Source organism: Oreochromis aureus, linkage group 4 (genome assembly GCF_013358895.1).
Source record: "Oreochromis aureus strain Israel breed Guangdong linkage group 4, ZZ_aureus, whole genome shotgun sequence".
NCBI classification, from domain to species: Eukaryota; Metazoa; Chordata; class Actinopteri; order Cichliformes; family Cichlidae; genus Oreochromis; species Oreochromis aureus.
Window position 1 is genome coordinate 12,758,442 of NC_052945.1, and position 23,371 is coordinate 12,781,812.

A 23,371-nucleotide genomic window follows, 5' to 3' on the forward strand; every position below is an offset into this window, starting at 1 on the left:
GAAGCTGTAGAGGTCAGAAACAGGGTTGTTCTGGTTGAATTCTTAATCTTCAGTCCTGCTCGTCTTATCCCTCCTCCTTCATTCGCTTCTGTAGCATGCCTCTGTTATACCATCACTGCAAGCTGAATGTTTGTTCACCTGGTTCTGCCTTTGCTTTATGTTCCATTGCTTCAAGACCATTTTGGGGATATGTGCAATATTTCCACAAGGAGACAACTGAGCCATCCAAAACCCTCTTACCAAGCCTCCCTAACCAATTTGCCAGGAGTAAAACTAATATTGTCTTTAATCAGATGCAATTAGGTCTGCAAGTTAAGATCTTCTCCCAATTAAAACTCATTAGGCCCATAATGTCATTAGGGGAGTCCTGAGTAACCACCACTTGCTTTGGCAGCCTACTTGTCACAAACAACAGTGCAAGTCAATAGCTTTGTACCGCATAAAATGTTTATTTCAAGACGGCACAGAATAAAGAGGCTTAAGTGGAAAGGTTCAAGTTTTGTTTTTGTTTTTTTTTCTTCCATAGAGTCATTTGAAATTTAACAGGAGAAACACAAAAATTCAGCCTTAGTCTGAGATGGGGAAACGTTGAGCTGCACTCAGGAAGGTTTTCTATATATAACTACAATGTTTGATGAAGGAAAAAGAAACATGGCTGTTGGCATGTGTTCATTACATAACATTCATGAAATATGAATTAAATTGTGGGATGCTTTTGAACATTGCTTTAAAATACTGTTTTATTGTAGAACCGGGACTCTGTTGGGATTGTTTTAGACACTTATTAAGTTTACAAATGTGTGTTCCCATTGCTTTATGAAAGATGTATCCTTTACAATCACTAAAGTAACTATCAAAATATATCTTCCAACTTAAGATACTGTGACTCAACACACTGCGTGTCATGTGCTGTGCTATCAAAGGTAGCACATTGTTGTGAATGACAGATTTATAATGAAAACGAGTTATTATACAGCAAATTAATTTTAGAAAAATTAATTAAAGAATGGTTAAACAGTTGTTAAATAGTCACCTGTGTCTTCTGCATATGCGACCGTATTATGTGCATTTGTCTGCATATATTTACTTGGAGAACAAACAATCAATAACGTGGTAGACCATAACCTCCTGTAATACAACTTCAAACAAAAGCAGTAGCGAGGTCAAATTTTAAATTTTCATTACCGTCTGCAAAATAAACAAAAAAATGGATTATAGCGCACGGAATCTAATAACGCATAAGATAACCACAGATGCACAACAAAATGAAAATATATGAAGTAACTGATTTTCTGTTTTGCCTGAACTACCCTACATTAAGCTACTAAAATATGGTGAACAAACTCAGACAGCAAAACTGCTGAAGGTATATTGAATTTGTGGGTCTTTGTCGTGCTCAAAAGCAGTTCATCATTGATTTCTGTGCACACTGCCGAAGAGTTTTTCTAAAGCCTTGAGACAGAACTACCTTGAAGTTAATGTGCTAAAGGCACACAGACACGGGGTTCTTGCTAGACAGAAATTCATACTGTCTCAGGCGTTGCTTTGAAAGCTTTCCCAGTGCACTATATTCACTCAACATGTAAAGAAACAGTAAAGCATATTAAAATTCGGCAAACTTTAAATGACCTCAGCAGGAATCCATTTTAATTCTACAGTATGTTTGTGATAAGATAAAAGAGGCTGCACTGTAAAAGGGACATTTACCAATATCAGTGTGTATGGTCTGTAAAATGTCTGTGTGACACCAATCAGCCGTAATTACCATAAGGGTTAGAGTTTTCCTCCTGTCTCTAATTGGCCTTTGCTGTCAATCAACAAGTGATTTCTGTTCACAATTGAACTAAGGGGAATGATAGAAGCAGCGATGGCGGGATAATTGAAAATAATTGAGCAAATTGCAGATTTGAGAAGTTGGCTTCATCAGCTCTGCGGGGGCGAAATATGAGCATGTGGAGAGAAGAGAGGTGAACAGAGGAAAAGCTAGATCTTAATGATAATGAACAAAACACTCATCTCCATTTTGCCTTCACCCCCGAGGATAGATCTGCTTATCTGAATAATCAGCCTCTACATGTCTCAATGTCACATGCACTGGAAGAGATGAGCATCTTTGATCTCTGTGTCCTGAGTTTCAGCGGCTCTTCACCAGCCCTAGGGCTGGCCCCTCCGAGAAGTCCCTCAAGCATGTGATGCAACCATGTTGGTGGACTACCTTCATGTAGTTAAGTGTGTGTTTGGCATCAGTGTGTTTATTTATGGTGCACGTGTGTATATCATGCTTTTTGTCATAATTCTGTTTATCAAGTTTTTAAAGACAAATGAACAAACAAAATATATATAAAAAAACAATCCTACAGTGATGCTACTAAACAGGTACATCAGGCGAGAAATGCTGTGATATTAATAATGCAATGAGACAATACTTTGCAGTTACACAGTAGTTTGTTTTATGTAGCAAAATCCAATTCATGAATTTTTAGTCCAAAAATGTGGCAATTGTCCAATTCATCTGTTTAAATTCAGATTATAATCAACCCCCGAAGTCCCAGATGCCTCCCCTATTTCTGCTGAAAAATATAGCATCCAAGTTTTTCCATATTCACAGCCTCTGAGATTAACGATTTCCACGCAGGGGATCATCTCCAACCCACTTCACCATTATGGCTTTTCTTGCTAGCATTAAAAGAGACTGGAACACAGCATCTTTCTCTTTAAGAGAGGCGGGGACATTCCCAAGCAGACATGGTAGTGGATTTGCTAAAAGCTGCTGACCTATAGCTGTACTAACACATGAACATACTGCCGTTGAAATTTTGTGTATTCCCTCATGCCTACATGAGATTTACAGTCTGGTGTTTGGTGATGTTTTCAGTGTGGTGAGGTTCCCTTTCCGTACTTACTATAGATATATGGAGATATGTATACTGTATATGTCAGTTTTATTCAAAGGACTTCATCCAACATGAAGTTATATTTGGGTGTATATAATATTGTAGCTGTAAATGTATACTCTATTCTATGCAAACTTTTATTTGAGCTTCACAGTGTGTATGTATGTAGCAACATAAATCAACTTCAGTCTACTATATTTTCTTCCGTGGGTGGATTTGTATATCTGATAAAGTAGCAATACTGACAAGCTATTGGGACTAAAGGCAGCCCCTCAGTTTCAGTTGTTTGTCATCGCTTTCTTTTCTTCCTCCTACTCTCCCCATCCTCAAGAGCTGCTTACCTTCCACATCTTTCAAAAAAAAAAACCCATCTTGCCTGTAATTTACATTTCCATATGCTGCCAGTGGCGCCAGGGAGAGTGGATAATTGGGTTGAAAGTGGTGACGGTGAAAGCAGGATAGAAAGGGATACAGAGAAGGCCAACTGAAAAAAAAAACAACAAGCCATTACAGGATGGTTTCTTTTTTTTTCCCCTTCACTCGTCATTTTGCCATGCTGCTCTTAACCACTTGTGCAGCTGAAAAGATTTACCTTGGCCTTCCATTCTCTCTCATTCTGTACTCGCCTCCCCCAGAGCCTCGTTCCCTCCCTGCGTCTGCCTCATCCATATTCATCCTGCATCTCTCTCTTCCTCTTTCTCTCTCTTTCGCTCTCTCAAGCTCGCTCTCTCTTCCTCTCTCTCACTGTGTCACCCACAGCATGGCGTTAATACACCAATTAGTACTAAGAGCAGATAATGGACGATGTCATATTGCAAAAGGGAAACCGAGACACAGAGCCACAGTGAGTGAAAATTAGCAAAAGAGCAAGATTGAGAGTGTGAGTGAGAAAAGGGAAACGAGAGAGAGGGAGAGGTGGAGGTATCTTTATGGATGCAGTCTCTGAAAATGTTGAAATACTGCTTTTACAATGATCATCCCAATGGAAAGAGAGTGATAGGAAGAGCGCTCCGGTGGTCACAGGTTGCTTTATAAAAGCAGAGGTGTTACACCAACGCTTTGCTGGCTCCAAATACCGATGTCTGCTTTGTTAGACTCTTAAACCCTTTTCATTGGTTTCCTCCCCTTTCAGTACTGGAAATACCATACAGTTTTCTTTCCTGCTATTGTGTTCATTTGCACGCCCACAGGCCTTCTACTCGACTACACTACACAGGGCATGCATGAAAGGCTATAAAGACTTCCTCCAATAATGGTGGCTCTCTGTAGTAGTATGTTTTTACTTGCCAACAATATGGCAACATGCTGAAAAGAAATGCAGGTAATATCTTGATTAATTTTCATTCATACACAAAGTGAATAGCAGTGATTTGTATGAAACGGATTAATTCAGAAGTAATGCATATCATGTTTTAATATATTGCTAAGTGGCAACCTTATCTGTACGAAAACACACGCAACCATTATTCGGCTTATTATTTTATACAGCACATTGTGAAATGTGATGTGCTTTGATAACAAGTATTGCAAAAATAAATTTTGGTTTTGTGGTTTGTGGTACAGGAGATAATTTGTCAATCAGTGCAAAACACAAAGCCGTATAACTGTGAAAATAGGAGCTATTTGCAAATAGGGTAAGGTGTTATGTAAATATGGTGCCGCACAAACACGAGCTCCGACTAGGAAGAATTGGCATTAATCAAACATGAGCTAGAACAAATTAAAGTATGCCAGCTGTATGAGTCCATTTTCTCTGCCTTTTCAGGAGAACACAAGAAAACATTCAGGCAAACAGGACCACTGATGCTTTGTTGATAAAGTCTGTCTTATCGAGCAAGACATCGCTGTATTGAGAAACTAAATGCAACATGGAACACAAATGAAGAAAAAGAATGATTATTAACAGTGACTGAGATTTTCAGTCATGGTTGAGCCTCAATGAAATTATTCAGTGCTAGAACATCCTCACACACTGGCACAAAAACCGCTACAGTGCTACACAGGCGCTCACGCTTATCTTGGATTTTCTTTCATTTTTTTTCATGAGCTCTGTGTTTCAACCACTGTCTTTATCAACACTTATCTGGATCAATTTATTTAGGTGAAAGCAGGAGAGTAATTACCATGTGCTGTCTATAAAGTGCATTTCTGAATAAAGCTGGGCTTTTGATTTGCACTCAGCTTCCTGTGTGTTTCTGAGTTGCATCTATTTGTTTGAGAGCCTCTTAAAACAACACAACCATGCGTGGAGAGACAAAAGGCAGATCATATATTTGAGCACCATGAACTTTGCACTATAATGCACTACAGTATAATGTAACTGTGTGTTCTGTTTTGAATGCACATATATTAGTTTTGTTATAAACTATTCATTGTATTTATTATGTATTTCAACACCAAACAACATCCCATCATAACTATCTAATGCACACCATTCAGTTTCTCAATCAAGAGCTTGTATAAATCTTTATCATTCTTTATGTTTATTTATCTTTTATATCATTTGACTTTCAGAGATCATATTATTTATGAGCAACGTGATCAAGCAGCGCTTACGAGGCCAATCAGCACTTAATCAGAGTTACTATTGTTGTTGCTAAGAGACCAGTGTGCAGTGAACAATTGTTCAGATTTTGCAAAGCACAAAGGAAAGACTTGATGCTTCGACTTTGTCGACATTTGTTTTTTTTTAGCGGTCCAGAGTGGACCAGGTGGCACGGTTTGCCTGCAGCCTAATTATACAGTGTACTGTGACTTTGCATGAATAACATCTGTTTCTGAAAAAATACTGATAAAGCGTGAGACCGCCATAGAGCACAAACTACATTATGCCCTGTGTTTATTGACACAATGAGTCAGACAGCCCGTGAAGGTCAATTGCCTAGATTTGAGAGTGGTATAACAGAGTAGGTACTGTGTAACAGAAAGCTAAGTGGCAACGGCGTGTAGCGCCTATTCAGTAGAGTCCAACATTAGCTACCACAATAGAAACTGCCAAAAGGATTTTCAGAGTGAAAAGAAAAATTGCAACATGTACCCCGAACTGGTGCAATTATTGCGTGTGATATGGAAGTTAAATAATTTCATCTGGCACTGGAGCACTTAGCCCATGTTCACCTGGAGACAAAGAGTTCTTGGGATTAATCCAGAGTTATTACTCATGGCAAGTTCAGCCTAAAATAAAAATCAAACAAAACTGCATCGGGATTGTAGTTTTCAAATATTTTTAGTAATTGGTTCAAATTTAAATCTATTTAATGGCTTTCAAGCAGACGTAGCAAAACAATTTCCACTGAACACACAGACACACGCGTCAATATCCACGTAATTAAAGTGCTTTTAGTGAGGATACGTAACTTTTTTTAAACAGGTGCATTTGAATGATAATAGCAGATTAAATCTCTCAGTTTATTTAAGGACATAGATGTTAAGCTACTTCACTGAATGCCAGTACAGTTGGACGACAGATGAGGAACTATAAACATATTGCATGTCTGTCTCAGATTCTTATTATAATAATGTCTTTGACTGTCTCCATGGGTAACAGTAAAGTAATGCTTAATGCAATTTATGTTTTAAGGCATCATTAGGCAGTGTAGGAATGTTGCCATATAAATGTCATCAACTGCTACTGGTTTGAAGCCAGTGTTATGTTTTTTAACTGGTGAGTACCATATTTATTTGGAGGATAGCTCTCACTACCCAGGCCTAGCCCTAGCTTGCGAGTTTGCTTATCAAGGTGCAGCTGTAATTCTCGGTGACCTTAAATGGGATGCTAATTTTGGCCCAAGAGAAACAGGCTTAAAAGAATACACTTACCAGAAAAAGTGAGCAGCTGCTTCAACTAAGAGTGGCTTTTAGTAGAACTACCAAGAAGCTTCAATGTCTCCACTTAGTTGCTGATTTTTTTCTTCCTTCCTTCCATACACTTTCACCCCCTTAAACCCTTACCCACCTGTGAACGTCCTGGAGAACACCTGCCAATGTACTCACTCAGCGCCGTATAACACGCTTTCTTTTTTCAACAAACTGTGTGACACCAGAAGAACCAGAAAAGTAATCTTTTGAAAAATCCATCTATTCCTGGGCAGCAGACTGCAATCTTAAAGATGTAGTTTCTTTTGAATGTTGGTGCTTTGACATTATTTAGAAACTTTTTTTAAGTGCTTTGAAACTAATGGAAAAAATAAAAAGCCTAGGTACATTTTAATACATGGTGCACATAAGTGAAGAATCTACAAGTCTTATATGAGCACAGAGAACTTGCTGTATGGTTGATTTAAATGACTCCCACACAAATGGCTGTTATCATGGCGGTTTTATTGATTTACTGTCCATGCAGTATAAAATTCTTGGACTTTTAAAATAAATCTTTAACACACACTCAACATAATGTCCTGCACTGAAGCTTCAGCTCCATCTTGACATTAGACATTTCATCTCTCTAGCAGCAAGGTTCAGTCACCTTGACTTCATGCTGACACATGGATAGAACTTTGTCTTTCATGACGTCTTTGCTTTTTAAAAAACTTGGACGATTTCTAAGTGAAACACCTCTTTAAAATTAATGCAGTGAAAGCATTTCAGTGGCAGGCTAAGTAGTTGGATTAGAGCACTGGCTATTTAATTTTAAAATACAGATGGCTGCAGTTTAAAATGATGCACAAATCAGTTTATAGTGATTTGCACATTATTTCCGTATAGAATACAAAGGCAACATATCAAGTTAAATGTGAAAACTGAGAATTTTTGTTGGTTTGGGGAAAAAAACAGACTCATTTTGTGTCTGATGCCAGCAACATCCGTCCCAGCTCTTTTCTCCAAAAGTTGGGAAAGAGATGTATTTACCAATGTGATGATCATCGTCTTCTTTTAAGAGAAATCTCTCAGTGTTTGTACTGTGGAAGCAAATTGCAGTAGTTATGTTACTTGTAGTTTTACAAACAAAATGTTAGCTGCTGCAACAGTTTAACAGTCTTCTGTGTCATATTTTTGTGTCATAATATGCCAGGTGTTATAATTGGATGAAAGGGTTATTGGGTGGAAAGCTACCGGCATATGTGCAGGATGTGGCTTGGCATTGACTTGTATGAAATAAGGAAGTCACCTGAGTAGTTGCCTGTTCTACCAAAATCAGTATATATCAGTCAAAAGTCACGGAGGCATTACAGATTTACAAGTTCCCCGTGCCATGTGCACTAATGCACACCCATGCCATCACAACACTGACTGCTAAACTGTACTCTGATAACAAGATGGATGGCTTCTCTCCTCTTTAACCAGGCGAATGCAGCATTCATAATTTCCAAAGCCAATTTCCAATTTTGATCAGTCATTCCACAGCAGTTTTCTGCTTTTCCTCAGTCTTTAATGAGCTCTGGCACCGAGAAGGCAGCAGTGATTCTGGATCTTGTTGTATTTGTGGATGTAGTTACACTCTGTTCACTGCCAGAGGTTTGAGGAAGTGTTACTGAGCCCATAGAGTGAGCTCTGCTTTAGAATAAGCTCTGTTGTGAATGCAGACCCACTGTGAATGCCCTCCGGTACACAGATTAATGTTACTGTTGATCATGTCATTTTCAGTTTTTTAAATCTTATTTTCAAATTACTGATCTAGTATCCATTTAGCTTTTTCAGAGCGGTGCGCCACTATAACTTTTGCCTGTGAAAGACTCAGCCTCTCTTAAATGTTCCTTTTATACCCAGTTATGTTTGTGACCTATTGCTAATTAAACTAATTAATCGCTTGATGTTCCACTAGGTTTTTTTTTTTTAGTCATTATACAACCAGGTCTTTGATGACCTTGCCCCAGCGTCTTTTAAACATGCTGGCATAAAACAAAAACAAAAAAGTCACAGCATTTTTGGAACCGTTTGTATAGTGAAATATATATCAGAGAAAGGTGGGAGGGTGGTTCTGAGCAAAGTTAATGTAGGAATCAAATAGTCAGTGTCTTTTTTTTCTTGCAGGTACTTCAAGACGATTTGCTTACACCGTGTGCAATTAAGCTACACCTAATTTGCAGGGCAATTACAGATGACCATTTAAAGGACCTCTGGCGGTTCTTGATATCCACCTTGGGAAACCACGTGGGTTAGGCATCTGAAAAAAAAGAAAAGAAAAGGTGCCAATGTTATACAAAGAAAGCAGTTTCATTAGTGGGCGGGCAGACGTGGTATAGACTACATTTCCTTAACTTAGGTCGACTAAGGCTTGGTTATAAAACTCATGAAACTGTCTTCAAGGTACCAAACTGTATGTGAAAGCCAGTGACGAATGCGCTAGGTTGTAATTGGCCCGATGCAGAACTGCAGAGGTTGAAAATGCCGTGTGGACGGTCCTGATGAGAGTGCGCGCTGCCTGTCGACAAAGAGGGAAACTAGAGTGATCCGTTCTGTGCGTCAAGACGCACGAGATAACCGCATGTGACCTGTGTAGACTGTCCTAATTCCAACGGATGATTTTTACACTGTAGAGCTGCACGAAGTCAAGGAGTCGACAGTTCGGGGGGGGGAAGCGTGTAACAGAAACACATCAGGCATTCAAGAGTCTGATCTGTATTACGCAGACGTTTTGCGACGGTGGCACATTTGCTCAAATGCTCACCACCAAGCCAGCGGCGGACGGACAACAGAATTACAACTTAAATTTTCTTAATAATCAACTATAGTTTAACATTTCCGTCACCTTCATCGTTAAAGTGTTCCGCACGCTCTAATTTTAATTTTCTACCAGGATGGTGTCGTCGCCGTTATTTATTTTGATGCCCACACGGGCGCATTTTCGTGAGAATCTGTTTTGTCCGTGAGGATTTTCCCTCCACTGGCTTTATCATATTTTTTAGTCGGGTGGATTTTTCCCCCCCTGTCTCCCGTCTTTAAGATAGCAGGCTATTAATTTTTAATTCTTATGCATCCGCACGAAGACGGCACCAGAGAGGAGAAAAAACGAGTGATAACCAGAGGGGAAGAAAAGGAGAAGGAGGCAAGTGAGGAGAGAAACGAGAATGAATGAGACACACTGAGAAAACAAGGAGAAGGAGATTGGAGGAATCAAGGTAGGATCGATGTCCAGTTTTTATTTTACACGTGCTCTAAATACATGTGATACGAGTGCGACAGTAATAGCATGTAATGCGCAGCAACCTGGCTTCTTCTGTAAGCCTGCGTGAGGTGTTCAGACGTGGTAATACGATTTATTTATGTAATATTTTATGTTTTGACAGATAGCGAAGTTTATGTTTACGGTGCGTCAACAGCAGTCGCCTCATATTTAAAATGCGTGCTGGATGTTCTAAATTAGTCGCATCTGAGAGTATAACTCTCGTCTGTGGGCCTGTGCGTTGCACCGTGGCCTGGACAGTAACAGATTTTGGCAATTTTAATTAATACATAGGGTCTGCGAGCCTGAAAGTGACAGTGTGCATGTCCTGTAAAAGCGAAGAAGCCGTGAAGTGTTTTTAGTTGACATTGGGAAATCGAGGCAAATCACGACTCTTTTTTCAAAAGCCCCACAATATAAACGAAGAGCTGTTTATAACCCTACCAGAAAAGGTAGACAAGAAAAAAATAAGATGTTCTGGGATATTTGTGACAGAAGTTGTTTTTGTAATTACTCTGTTCAGGGTTTGCTCCGCAAGTTCCTTCAATTAGAGAAAGAAATGAAGTAAACAATTGATTATTAGAGGAATCGCATCAGGGCAAGTGCACAGCCTCAGTGTGAACTACTCTGTCCAACCCCCGTGTCCAAGACTACATCATTAATCCTACCTTGTCAAATCATTAACTATAGGCTAGCTGTTGGGAGTCCCGGGAGTCCTTGAGTGTTTCTGGGTCTCCCAAACTATGTGAGAAGTTCTGTTAAATTTAGCCCATCTGAAATTCTAATAATAGCTTGTGCAATGGCAACAGGATATGTTATTGTCTTAATATCACCTCACTACAAACCAAGCCAGGAATAATACTGTCATACATCCAAATTTAATCAAATGTGACCCCCTTAATATTTAGGGGTTCAAATCATGATAACCCCATTATAATGTTACTACGCTGAGCTAATTCCCAATTTAATAATAAAATCTCTAATAAAAAGGCATCAGCCGACTATATTGCAGCTATGATAGATGAAATCAAACCTTTTGTCTTTGTGTGTTATTATGATAAAATTGAACCTGAGGAGGCACACAAGAAAGCCCCTGAAAACAGTTATTTTCAGTTTGTAATCCTTTCCCTCATTCTTTCCCTCATTTCACTGGGGTGCATTGTGTTTGCCCTGCCAATTCTTAGGGAAAAAATTGGCATGTCTACTATTCTGAAGGGGCTGAATGAAATTTAAATTCTTCAGGTGGTAAAACAGCAATATTGCAACTGTCTGATTGCGTTATCTGGGCATTCAAGAAGCCAGACTTGGAATTGGTTTACTGCCAAACACACTCCCCGGGAAGACAGAAGGATTTATTTCCCCCTTGTCTGTGTGTCACATCACCATCAGAAAAATTATTCCCGGCTTTCAATGGTTGAATAATAGTCATATATTAGCATGGCATTAATGATCGTCACACATTTAATAAGTCACTAATCATAATTAGATTTACTTGAATTTTCAGAAGCTTTGCAATGCTGTGGTCAGGATTTGATTATTGTTTTATTTTATTTAAAACATCGGCTGTGAAGAAGACACTGTATACACAACCTGATTGATTTTTTTTTAAATTCTTCAATCTGTTTAGGTTTAAAGTGTAGTCATTGCATCTATATGAACATGAGAAATGCACATACTCATGCTTTCGTTTGTAGCATGATGTGTCTGTGCATGTGTGCAGGCGCTCGCGCACGTGCACAGACACGTACACTTAATCTTTTTTATAAATAAGATTAACAGTGCTAAGTTCCCAAAGCGAGTACACCTTCCTATTTTTCTTATTCTTTTCTTTCTGCTTTCTGCTGTTTATATCCCTACAGCTCTTTGACAAGACTGACATAACTTTGTTGATAGAAAATAAGCGGAAAGGAAAAGGCATTGATGATTTTTACAAAATAACCTGTGTTATTTTGGGACAGCTAAGTGTACTGCATCTATGCTGTTTCAAAGAATAATGTAACATTGGAAAAATAACATTGACTGGATTTTAAAGAAATGCTGTTCTGTCACTGTAATACTTGATTTAAAAAAAAAAAAGAAGCTCTTGCCATGATTATTAATTACTGCAAGCAACACATATTGAATGTTACATGCCAAAAAGCTGGATTGTTGATTTTGACACTGCATGGAGATTCATCCTTAACCTGTGAAAGCCAGTGACATCTTTTTCACACATAAGATGGTATGAAATGAAAATGAATGTGGCTTTTAGTAACAGTATAACAGTACATTATTCTACAGTTTTAATGCCCTCTGGGGTAACAAATAACATAATTCAAAATGCACGCATAATACAGATAAATATGCAGTTCAATTAAATTTTCTGTTTTGCGATCAAATTGTTTTAAATTTTCGGTTCTCAGTGGGCAATTACACGTGTTATTAAAATAAAAAATAAACTAATAATCACTAAAGAATAGAAGAGAGCAGTTTGCTATGAAAATCTGCTAATTAAAGCCATCCGTCAGTCAAGTCAAGACACAGAATTTCATAACATTGTGCGGCAAACACAAAAATTATTTAGCTACAAGTGCACACGATAACACATGTAGCCATTTCTCTTTTCATTGCAAAGTGAATAATTTAAATTAATTCAAATTGTTGCATATGTGGTGATGGTGTTCTAACATGCCCACTTAACAACACACACTTTACTGTGCACACATAATGCCACTATAAGCTATTTCAATCTCCAGGAGGGAATCAAAGGCAAATATCTGTTCCAGTACAGAACAGAGGAACTCTACTATGGCGTTGGAGTATATTCAAATGATAAACTTAATCTCAGAATTGTCTTTTGATGATGGAAGGTTCCCAGATATGATATTGGATTAGTAAAATCCTTGCACGTACAGCAGGCGCAGGCTTCTTATAGGCCATTGAAAAAGGGAATTTATTTTCGGATATGTGCGTGGTCAATATATATAGATTTATCATAAATCTGAAGATTATTTTCCGTTGTAATACATGGCAAACAAACTATTTTTTCATAATCTGATTTCTGCATAGCGCACAAAAAGCATTCAGATGAGTGATATAGCATCGTTACAGTATGAGATTAAGAAGCGCTCTTCAGCCTGTTCAATCTTATTAGGGTGGAGGTAACCAGTGAGGATTGTGGCAGTGATGGGATCCATGCCCATTATTATTGTCTCACGGGATGCTGCCTGGGTACCTGTGCGCCCCTTGTGAATGGGCAGGAGTATTCTTTTATTCCCCTTTTTGTTATGTCAAAATGCTGCGTGTCTGTTGGGCAGTTTTTCTCTGGACTGACCCAAAAGCTCTTTATTGTAGCGCCAGGTAGCTTTTCCTCGCTCCTTGCCTTTGTAGTTAGCAGTGTTTACCTGGCAGTGGCAGTTCTGGGGTTGTCACTAGCCTGATAAGACTTGTCCTGACAGGAAAACCATTATGATTATGACAGTTATTGTGTTTCAGTGTTTTACCACTGCTGACAAAATACACTGGAAATGGTTTTTAACAGCTTTTGTTGGACTAATTATTGCAATCAAAAATACCATATTATGTTTTCTAAGCCCATTTGTAATGTGTTGGCTGTTTTCCCCTTAAATGCTAGATTACATTTTTGGAGGATAAACATGCAATAATGGATTGGATATAAAGCAGCAAAAAGAGGAAGACGGGAAAGGAAAATAGAAGGGGTGAAGAGTGGAGGGTGCACTGGCCAGGGATATACATAACGGCCAAGAAACAGCGCCTGTCTTTGCTGTGGCAATGAGGTGCAGAAGTGATGGGCATTGAATGTCCTTTGTGAGGCTCCTGGCCTTTGTGCTGTGGAGTTATCTGTGATGTAGTCACGCAGCCATGCTGCAGCCTGTTGGTTATCGGCCCTGGCGTCTCTGCTACATCTGGAGAAAGTCTGGAGGTGTGGGTTTTGAGGAGCCAATCTTACAGGAACCCCACCACACACTAATTCAATTCAGTTGCTGCCAGCCTTGAGCACGTGTAGGCGCCGGCGTGGCGAAAATGAACAGGAGCAATAAGAGCACATGAACAGAAAAAATCGATGAGGACTCTTTTTCATAAATGGAGTGGGTGTTAAATTAGCTGGATTGGCCCATGTAGCAACACATTGGATTGAGTGTCTGGTGTATTTGGGTTGTGTCTATCGACTGAGAGACGACTGGGTGTACAGCAGGGGAAAGACTCAGTGATGCTCATTCAATGTGACCAATCAGCTTCACCAGCAATTCATTCAGTTTTACACTGATTTGTCAGAGAAAATGGGATCTCTGTTTTTAAAAAAAATGTGTCGCTGGAGTTTCAGTGACCATATTACAGTTGCTCGTTTTATTCCATGTAATTTTCTGCCTTTATTAGATATTCAGAGTTTAGATAGGTAGAAAAAGATATACCCAGACTACTTGAGTTGTCCAGTCACCTATAAAAACCCTTTGAGCCTGTCTGATTTGCTTATAACAAAATTAATAGAAAACTTTAAATCCCAGTTATCAAATCACTTTGTTTTCCAGTTTTCATTTCTGAACATGTGTTTTATAGGTTTTCAAAGCCCTGTGCCAGGATATAATTTTAAAGGTACTTGAAAATAATGATCACAAATCTGTATAATTTTGCCCTGCGGGTTGTCTGGCATTTTGGAAAGTAAGTTGTGGCAGCTCTTGCCAAAGGTGTATAATGGCAATGGTGCCATTGAGATCAACTTCAGTCCTTCTGCGAACCATGGATGCAGTCACAGAAAGCTCTATAAATGCAAATATATGCAAGTAAACTCAAATATTTATAAAATTCTTTAAGTTAAACTAAATGCAAATTTTCACCTAAAACTAAATACCCAAAAGGAGCAGAAGGGAGAAACTTTGACTAGACAAAAGGTGAAGCTTTAGGTAATTGGAGTAGGTTTCCACATCTAAGCTGTCCATCTGAAAAAGGAGGAGCACACAGATGAAAGGAAACAGGGATCAATTGACCTAATAGCTTGTCCAATCAATCCTTATGTTTTCTGATAGCTTGATGGAGGGTGCAGAGCGGAGTGGCGGATGAGCCCCTCTAATTGGCTTGGCCAAAATGGACAGAGCGGGAGACTGAGTGGTAATGGCAGAAGTAGTCGTCACTCCTCCTCACACCTGGTGCTCTCATTCTACCTGCGTCAATACTGACACCTTTATCCTCATTACCTCCTGCTTAGTGCCATGTCCAGACCCTTCATGTTCAATGGAACTTCAGTGTTCCTTTATTATTTCTCCGTTTGCACAATCCTCCTCCTTTCTCGCTTTCTGCCACCGACCTCTCGCAGTCAATGACTGCAGGAGTTACTCGGTGTTGTCTTTGCTATCCCGGCATTTTGTTGGGCACTAGAATTAGGAGAGACATGTTTATAAACAGGATCCTTGCAAGCTGTGTTCATGCGAGACACACCTGAGTCATTCCACAGAGGGACGGCCCTAGTGGGTTTGTATTTGTGTCAGCAGCACTCCCATTGGAGTATATGGTGTTGGACCGGTGTGAGCATGTTTGTGTCTGTATGTCTCTGTGTTCCGTGCTGTGAGTACTGAGAACACCAAGAAACAACATGGGACTGAAAGAAGCTGCTTGTTTTCCTGTCTGCCAAGATGGGAGCTGGAGGAAAGCAGATTGAGAAAAAAGAAATGAGGTAGGGGAGGAGGGGAACGGGAGAAGAGATGGAGCTCCTTGAGAAAGGTATGAAAGGGCACGTATATACATAAACAGCTGCAAAAACACCCAGAGCATTTTACATGATGCCAGATAAGACGGAGAGGGGGGAAGTGCACCGTGATGGAAAAAGTCCATAAACACCAGGAGCAATGAACTTCAAGAGAGAGGTAGATGAGTGAGTGAGTGAGAGAGAGAGAGGGAGAGAGAGAGCATCCGAGGTGGATTAATTAAGGATTATAATTATGTTGGGACTATGCATGCCTCACCTGAGACTAGCCTGTGCTGCGCCTCTCCAATCCTCATGCCCTCTGCTCCTCTGCACATATGGACACAAACCAAAGTACTACCCACACTTGTGGTATCATAGATTCACCTCCCTGACACTGTATGCAAAAGTGGATGAGTGCAACAGCTTATTAACCTTTTTGCTGCTCTGGGTGTGTGTGTGTGTGTTTTTAATCGGCCTAGTACAGTATTGTTGTTATAATGTTCCCTTTTGTACTCGTGCAGCGAACGTGCCAAATTTATCTGGACTGAACACAGCACAGTCCTGTAAGAATCATCTTGAGGTGAAAGTGAGTTTGTGTCCAGGCAGTTGTTTAAATTCCCAACAATTGGCTGATGGCACTAAAGAGCAACTACACAATTTTCAGTTTTCACATGCTTTGCTTAAATTAGCATCTGTAAACAGTGATTGAGTATCAGTTGTTACGGTGAACAAGTTAACAAACAGCTGCTTATTTACACAGCTGGTAGATGCATAACGGGAATAATTATTTGATATATTTCTGGCCACCTCGTGAAATGTACTCTCTTTCTAGCAGCTAATTGCTTCATCATGTTCATTAGTGAGCAAGGTACTTTTCTGCTGTGGTAGAAGGCAGGTAGCATAAACTGGGTCTATCAGCATGTTTTCAGAAACACCTGAGATGCATGTACGTGATGTTGATGAGAGTGATGGGAATGAACTGCTGCAAAATCCAAGATATTTCCATGCTGATCAGCTATAGAGGCACAGGTACAGTTTCTTTTTGCATTACAAAGATAGTATTGAGGTTGCAATGCTCATGCCTCTGAGTGGATAAAGCCTTGTTTTTTTCCACTGAAACAGTCAACAACTAGCACCCAGGTGTGGTATTAACAGAATCAATGTGAGGTAAGATGCTGCTAAAAATGACCATGCATGCTCAGCAAACCCTCTGTGGTTATATGGAGGGTTTTTTCTTTTTTTCTTTTTTGTCGTTGTTTCTAAAAACGACACTGCTGTGCAGCAATTTTTAGTAATCGAGTGCTTTGTTACCTTTGTCTGAAACGGGGACAAAAGAAAGTCAAACGTTTTTATGAAAAATGAAAATCTGAAGATGGGGACCGCAAGAGGTTACACTGTGGATGGTGAAGGACATGTCTGTAATTGAATATAGTAGCTAGTCTGTCTGCTCGAATACGATTGTACTTTTAATCTAGTAACAATTACGTTCACACCGCTTGTCCTCCTGTAGTGCTTTTAGAGTATGATCACGAGCCGTACGTCACCTGACCACAATAGGACTTTGCTAAAGCACAGCTTGGCCTCTGGTCAGCTCACATACCCAAAGTTGATACAGAAAAGACACACATAACACAACATAAACTGATCACCAAAGGCACAAACGCACACACGCTTTCTGCAGCTGCAGAGGCATTTAGGAAACAGAATGGGAATGGATTTAATTGAGTCTTTGATCATTATAGAATTACCATGTGCCTTCTTGGCACCCTGGTTATTGTTTCATGGATTAATCATTTTCATTCAACAAATTGTGGAATCCACACAGTAAATCAGTGTTCTGCCTGCTTGACACAGATATGCAGTTGGAGCAAGGGAATTCTAATGTGTCCTTGCCCTCCAATTGGCTGCAGTCGGCCATGCGACTTGATTTATTTGACAGATTGGTTTTATTGATTTACTGAATTAATGTGGTGCCTGTTTAATCAGTGTGCTATGGAACTATGCGGAATTTGACATCTCTGTGAACTCAAATGAATTGAGTGTATAATATTGATTTGGTTATCTACAGTATTTATTCAGCCATTTGTCTAAGAGCTGATTAATTCAGTGTTTACGAAATAATTTAGGTGTGTGTTGGCTGTGCAGCTGTTTATACATTTATCTGTGTGTGTCTTTCTCTCTGTAGCAGTGTTCGGAAGGTATAACTTTTCTGCAAAAGCATGCTGCCACTGAATTGTGTCGAATGACTCATCACATCAAGACTCGGCTCTTGTGCGATTAGTATTAATGCATACACACACTGCGCAGTACAGTATATGCATATATGGGGACTTTGCCACATGTGAGGTGTCCCTGTATTAGTACTGTGCTCTATAATTGCAGATAATCTATCGTAGGGCTGAAGCTAAATCATGATCATTAATATTTCAGGCACTGTTGTGGTCAAGATTATATAACATGATTACTCATTAACTGTTTGCGAACAGCTGAATGCATTTTACCTATCCTGTAAACTGAGACCTCTCTTTCCTTTAACTGAGCTGGTGGTAATTTTAACCTGCCACAGTCCGGTGTGAATGGAATTGCACCACTGTAAATGAAAGGGGTGCACTAGATTTTTATGACGCCAAACAAAAGCGTCTTGTTATCTCAATTATCATGCCTCACGATGGACAGAAGCCAAAATCGTACATGAAAATAAAATTCAATTTAATTGCACTGCCCTAGCTGGAGCAGTGCTCAGCACCAGTGTGGTGATTGAGCAGTATCTGTCAAAGAGGGCCAGAAGAAGGAGAACAGTTCTAATTAGAGCTAACTCAGGATGGATATGGATGCTTTCTGACAGCTGTCTCATCTGATTCTGCTCCCCCATGGAAGAAGCAGTTGTTTGGAGATGTTTGTTTTGGCTCATTATGGATAAAAGTAGAAGCTTTGCACATCTATTTTCTCCCATTCTATGTCTGTTGTTATCACCAGCTTTGCTGTTACACAGATATCTCAGCTGTCAATTGGTTTCCTGTATTTATAGAGCATCTTGTGTGCTCACAAGACATTTTGCACTACCAGATGTGATCCTAGAATGGATCCTGCAAGGATAAAAAAACATTTGACTGTACTGAGAAATGATCAATGATGCATTTCTGGGGCTGGGCATCAGTCTACAGTAGCACTAAAATACATGAAGGTATAACACGCTATATGTGATCGGAGATCTATAGCTATTGTCGATTGTAGGAGAAAGTGCTAATTTATTAATGGGGGATACAGTGAACCATGCACTGTAAACTCTTACTCGATGTATTTATTCACTCATATGACATGGACCACTGCTTAGGTCATAATTACCATACAAGTTCAGAAAAATGCAGCATTCTGTATTCCACTGACATTTCTGCTGTTCATTATATTACACTGTATATTTAATAAGGTGTATGACTAAAATACACTGTATTAAAGAGGCTTAGGGACAAATAAGGTGGGTGTGATGGGAGGGCATTTTTATTCATTTTATAAGAAGATTCCATTATGTTTTCTATTGTTGGTGTTTCTCACAAAGAGTCATGTAATAATTATACTGTAGAGTATCTGATGGCTGAAATTCCTCAACTGCTTAAAAAAAATAAAAGCAAACACCAGTAATCAATGTAAAATACCCCTTACCTCTAACCTAAAGAGGTTACATGAATGCTAATTACGTGATCATAACCAGATTAAGGCAGTGCTCAAATTATTGCAGCAGTCATGTAGTCATCCTAACTGGATTATCTTAGCTAAGTTGGAGCCACAGTTGAAGAATGGCTAACTTAGGTGACTGACCTCAAAATCAATCTTTTGCTTTCACTATTTCTTGTTTCCGTGCAAAGCAGTGGGTTTATGTACAACACCAAGGTACGGCTGGAGGTAGACAGCCAGCTGAAAAAGCACAACATGTTTCTGGGTGACAGAGAAGTGTCTTTTTGTGTTTCAAAGTAAAGTAACAAAGCCTGTGTTACAGGGCTCTGTAAACTGATCATCACAGCAAAACAGACTTGAACATTTTCCTTGTGGTGCAAAAAACATGTTTTGCTTGGCTGCTTTGCATCAAACGCATCATGCGAACATCGTCTACCGAGCAAATCGAGTTACTGCAAACCATAATCGTGCAATCGCCTCGAGGTGGTTGCACATAGTAAACAGGTTATGGTTTGTATTTAAACAAACCGCTTCCCACAGATCTAGTACTTAGGGTCTCTGTTGAGCTCTTAGACTGCATTTTAGACTTTCCCTTTTTTTTCTCTGTAATAAGTCTGAAAGCATGTACATTAGCCTATTTTTCTCTGCTCTTTTTGTTACCCTCTACATAATTTGCTCTGCCCTCACAGACTCTGTTTGTCGACTAGTCTAAATAATTACGCCGCTTCAGCCCACATACATACCTGTTTGCTCACCTACCATTTGCAGTTTACAGACCTAAATGTCTGTGTGCTCACTGGTTCTCCTAATATGTGCCTGTTTGCACTCTCTTGCCCCTTCATCCTGCGCTTCATGCACCTTTGTGAATTCTGCTTCCTTTTGCGAGTGTACTAACGTTTGCCCTACACTCACCTTCTCTCCTGCTCATGTGCCCCCCTAACTCACCTTTTGATTCAAGCAGATATGGATGGAAATACAAATGACCCCTGATGAACCCAGATATTGAGCTGTTTTAAAGCCGGAGGCTTTACACAATATCCCTTCCTTGCTCCAACATGCTAGAGAAGGAGGGGCTAGTGTTTCTCACTTTAGCTGGGTGTTATGGGATTTACGACCCTTGTCCTAGCAGACGTCTCTCCCACCACTGCCGTCTCTCCCATTGGGTAGAATTAGCAGGCGAGGAAAAGAGGCAAATTAAAAGGAAACAAACACAACATCTAATAAGCATGTCGTGAAAGCTTTCAGCAGGATATGGGCTGAGGGAGGGAGAGAGAAAGAACAGCAGTGTATAATCTTGACTCTCTTCTTGCATTTCCCTCTAATTTCCTTCTGCCCCACTGTCCCCTCCGCCCTCTGTGACTTGCTGGTGGGGCTCTCCGAGGAGATCATCTCCGAGCATGGGCAGTGTGAGACAGATGGGCGGATGATGGATCTGACGTGATAGACAGCAGGGTGATGGATGGCTGGCTGGCTGATAGGGGATTAATGCAGTGCTGGGGCCGCTGCCACACAGTGGATGGCTTAGTGATAGATAGATAAAACTGACGAGGAGATAAACAAGAGAGCACTAATCCACGCCCCCTTGATGGACAGAAAATCAAAGTGAAGGAAAAGAGCCACATAGGGAGAGGTGGACATTTGTAGTGGCGTTGCATGGTGTAAAGCTTTCATGTGAGGGAATGTAAGTTGATGCAGGGTGAGATCAGGTAGAGCAAGGAGGAGAGTTAAGGAAGGGCACTGTGTTACAGTAGTGTGTGTGAGCAATGTAGATATATATATATATATATATTTATAGAGAGAGAGAGATATGTTGTTGATATGGCGTTGCAGGTGACAGTGAGGGTTGTTGGTACACTTTTTCAAGTGATGGTGAACAGTTTGACTTCAGGATTAGGCACAGCAAAAAATTGGCCATAGTGGGATATGATGGGATGATTGGCCAGGAGAGAGTGTGCTGCTTGGGAATAGAAGATAACTGTGCTTGTTGTGTCTGTAGGTATTTTTTAATGCACTTCCATCAGTGCAACATCTTAATCTTCGGTGTAATGTACAAAAATAAAGGTTTTAGGTGACAGATTTTAGGTCCCTGTGTTTAAGTGGTGAGTTGAAAAGGTCTGTCGCGATAAAAGGATGAGGAAAAAAGTGAGGAGAGTGGAGGACAATCCCAGGGAGAGTACCTCTGAAAATAGGGAGCAAGCTACCTATCCTTGTGTTATTATCGAGCGCTAAGCTTTGTCTCTGTTCACCATTTCAGGGGACCCCAGGGGTTCTGGCATCGATCTAGTGTGCTTAGAATGCACTCCAGTGTCACCTATTTAAACACAGTGAGCCGCTAGCCAACAAAGACAAGCCTTTATTTATCAAGCCTCTGATTTTGGCTGCACGGATGACAACCTGATTAGCACTTAAAGGAGCTCTTAAATCTAATATTGGAATGAGTGGAAGCAATCTATACATAGAGGGAGACAACACACTTGGTCAGAGAGAGTTAGAGTGGAGGATGAACAGAGAGGTGAGTGAGTGTGTCATTCATGAGGTTAATGAAGGGACAGGGAGGGATGGACTAGATGAGGAGTGTGTGACAGAGACAAGCGAATGGGGATGAGAAAAAGAGTGTGTGTGACAGAGACCGATGGGTGAGAAGTAGAAGGAACAAGTGGATGAGAGAATGAGCATGTGACGGAGGAGTGGTGGCAAAGATTGAGGGGACCAGATGAGAGCATGAGTGGCTAGGACAATAAACGAAAGTCAAATGAAGGGGCGAGGATATTGTGAATAAGTGAAGGCCTGAGCAAATGAACAAATTGCTAAGCAAACAAGTGGGGAGTGAGTGTGTGTTTCTGTGTGTTCATGCAAATCGTGGGGGCGTTGTTGCACATGTGCGCTTGCAGGCAAATGAATGAGTGAGGCATGATGGAAGAGACTAAGTGAGTGAGTAATGGGGGTTAGTGATGGGTGTGTTGACAGAAAGTGTCAGCTTTAACCACACTGACCTGCGAATACAGGCTGCATGCACAAGTGGCTGAATTTGAGTGCCAGCTTGGACGTGAACTGACTGTAAAATTGGATGTGAATTTCGAGTTGGATGTGGAATGAATGTAAATAGGAAAAGTAGGTGGATGGTGTTTGCACATTTATCTCGATGTGTCAGTCTACTGTCGTTTCTTCATCATTTTAGATGAGTCCAGGAGATGAGCATCTTTCTAGCCTCCTTGGCACAAAAGCTCAGCTACATTTGAACACCTCATTTCATCTTCAGTGTAATTATAGAAAGTGGGTTTGGGCTGTGTAATTTTTCAGGGAACCTCTTCTATCCTTGCCTCTTGTCATCCAGAGAGTACCAAAATTGAGGCTTGTATTTTTAGTTCAGCTTAAACGCCATTAAAAAATAATCTCAAGCTTCTTGGCATGCTGTAACGGGGAACCATTTTGTTTCATGTAATAGACAAGTTTATTTACTCTCCTAGGGAGAGGAACACTAAGTGATGCCAGTGCTCGATTAGAGAGGAGCTGTTACTAGAGAGCAGCAAGATAATTTATTCTTGCTTTCTTTCCCTTGGGATGCCAATGGCCGATTTGCTTTCGACGCCAAGAAGTGTGTGGACGTATTTTATGTGCAACACCGTCAGTGGGATGATGTTGGGACATTTGTGATTAGGCTATTGTCTGTCCAGCCTGTGCTGCACTCAAATCCTTCCCCCTCTTACCTCTTCTTCATCAGTAACCCGCCAGCAAGACAGTACTGAGTATAAAATGTCAGGAGAATTTGCATGGTATAAATGCACATGCATTGTCAGCTGTTGCTCCTCCTTCATCAGGCTTTCACTTGTTTGGCTTGCTTGTCTCTCTCACCTTCTTGTCTACCATCGCTCTGTCTCCTGAACTCTCCAGCATCCTTGGCTGCAGCGCTCTTTTCTGACCCTGTCGTAGTCTCCTTCAGGGTCTGTCTCTTGGTGATCAAGCTCCATTATTTATGCTGTATCATGTATCACCATCAATTCGTGCAGTGTAACAGTGAACAAT

At 40.2% G+C, this 23,371-nt stretch overlaps 1 protein-coding gene across 1 annotated transcript in view; it reads left to right on the plus strand.

Moving 5' to 3' along the window:
- The first annotated feature begins 9,360 nt into the window (after nt 1–9,360).
- The window catches only part of adgrl1a (adhesion G protein-coupled receptor L1a), a 90,493-nt gene continuing 76,482 nt past the window's right edge, over nt 9,361–23,371 (plus strand). Inside the window, exon 1 of the mRNA XM_039611404.1 lies at nt 9,361–9,952. The gene's annotated coding sequence lies outside the window, so the exon portion shown is untranslated. The remainder of the gene's footprint in view (nt 9,953–23,371) is intronic.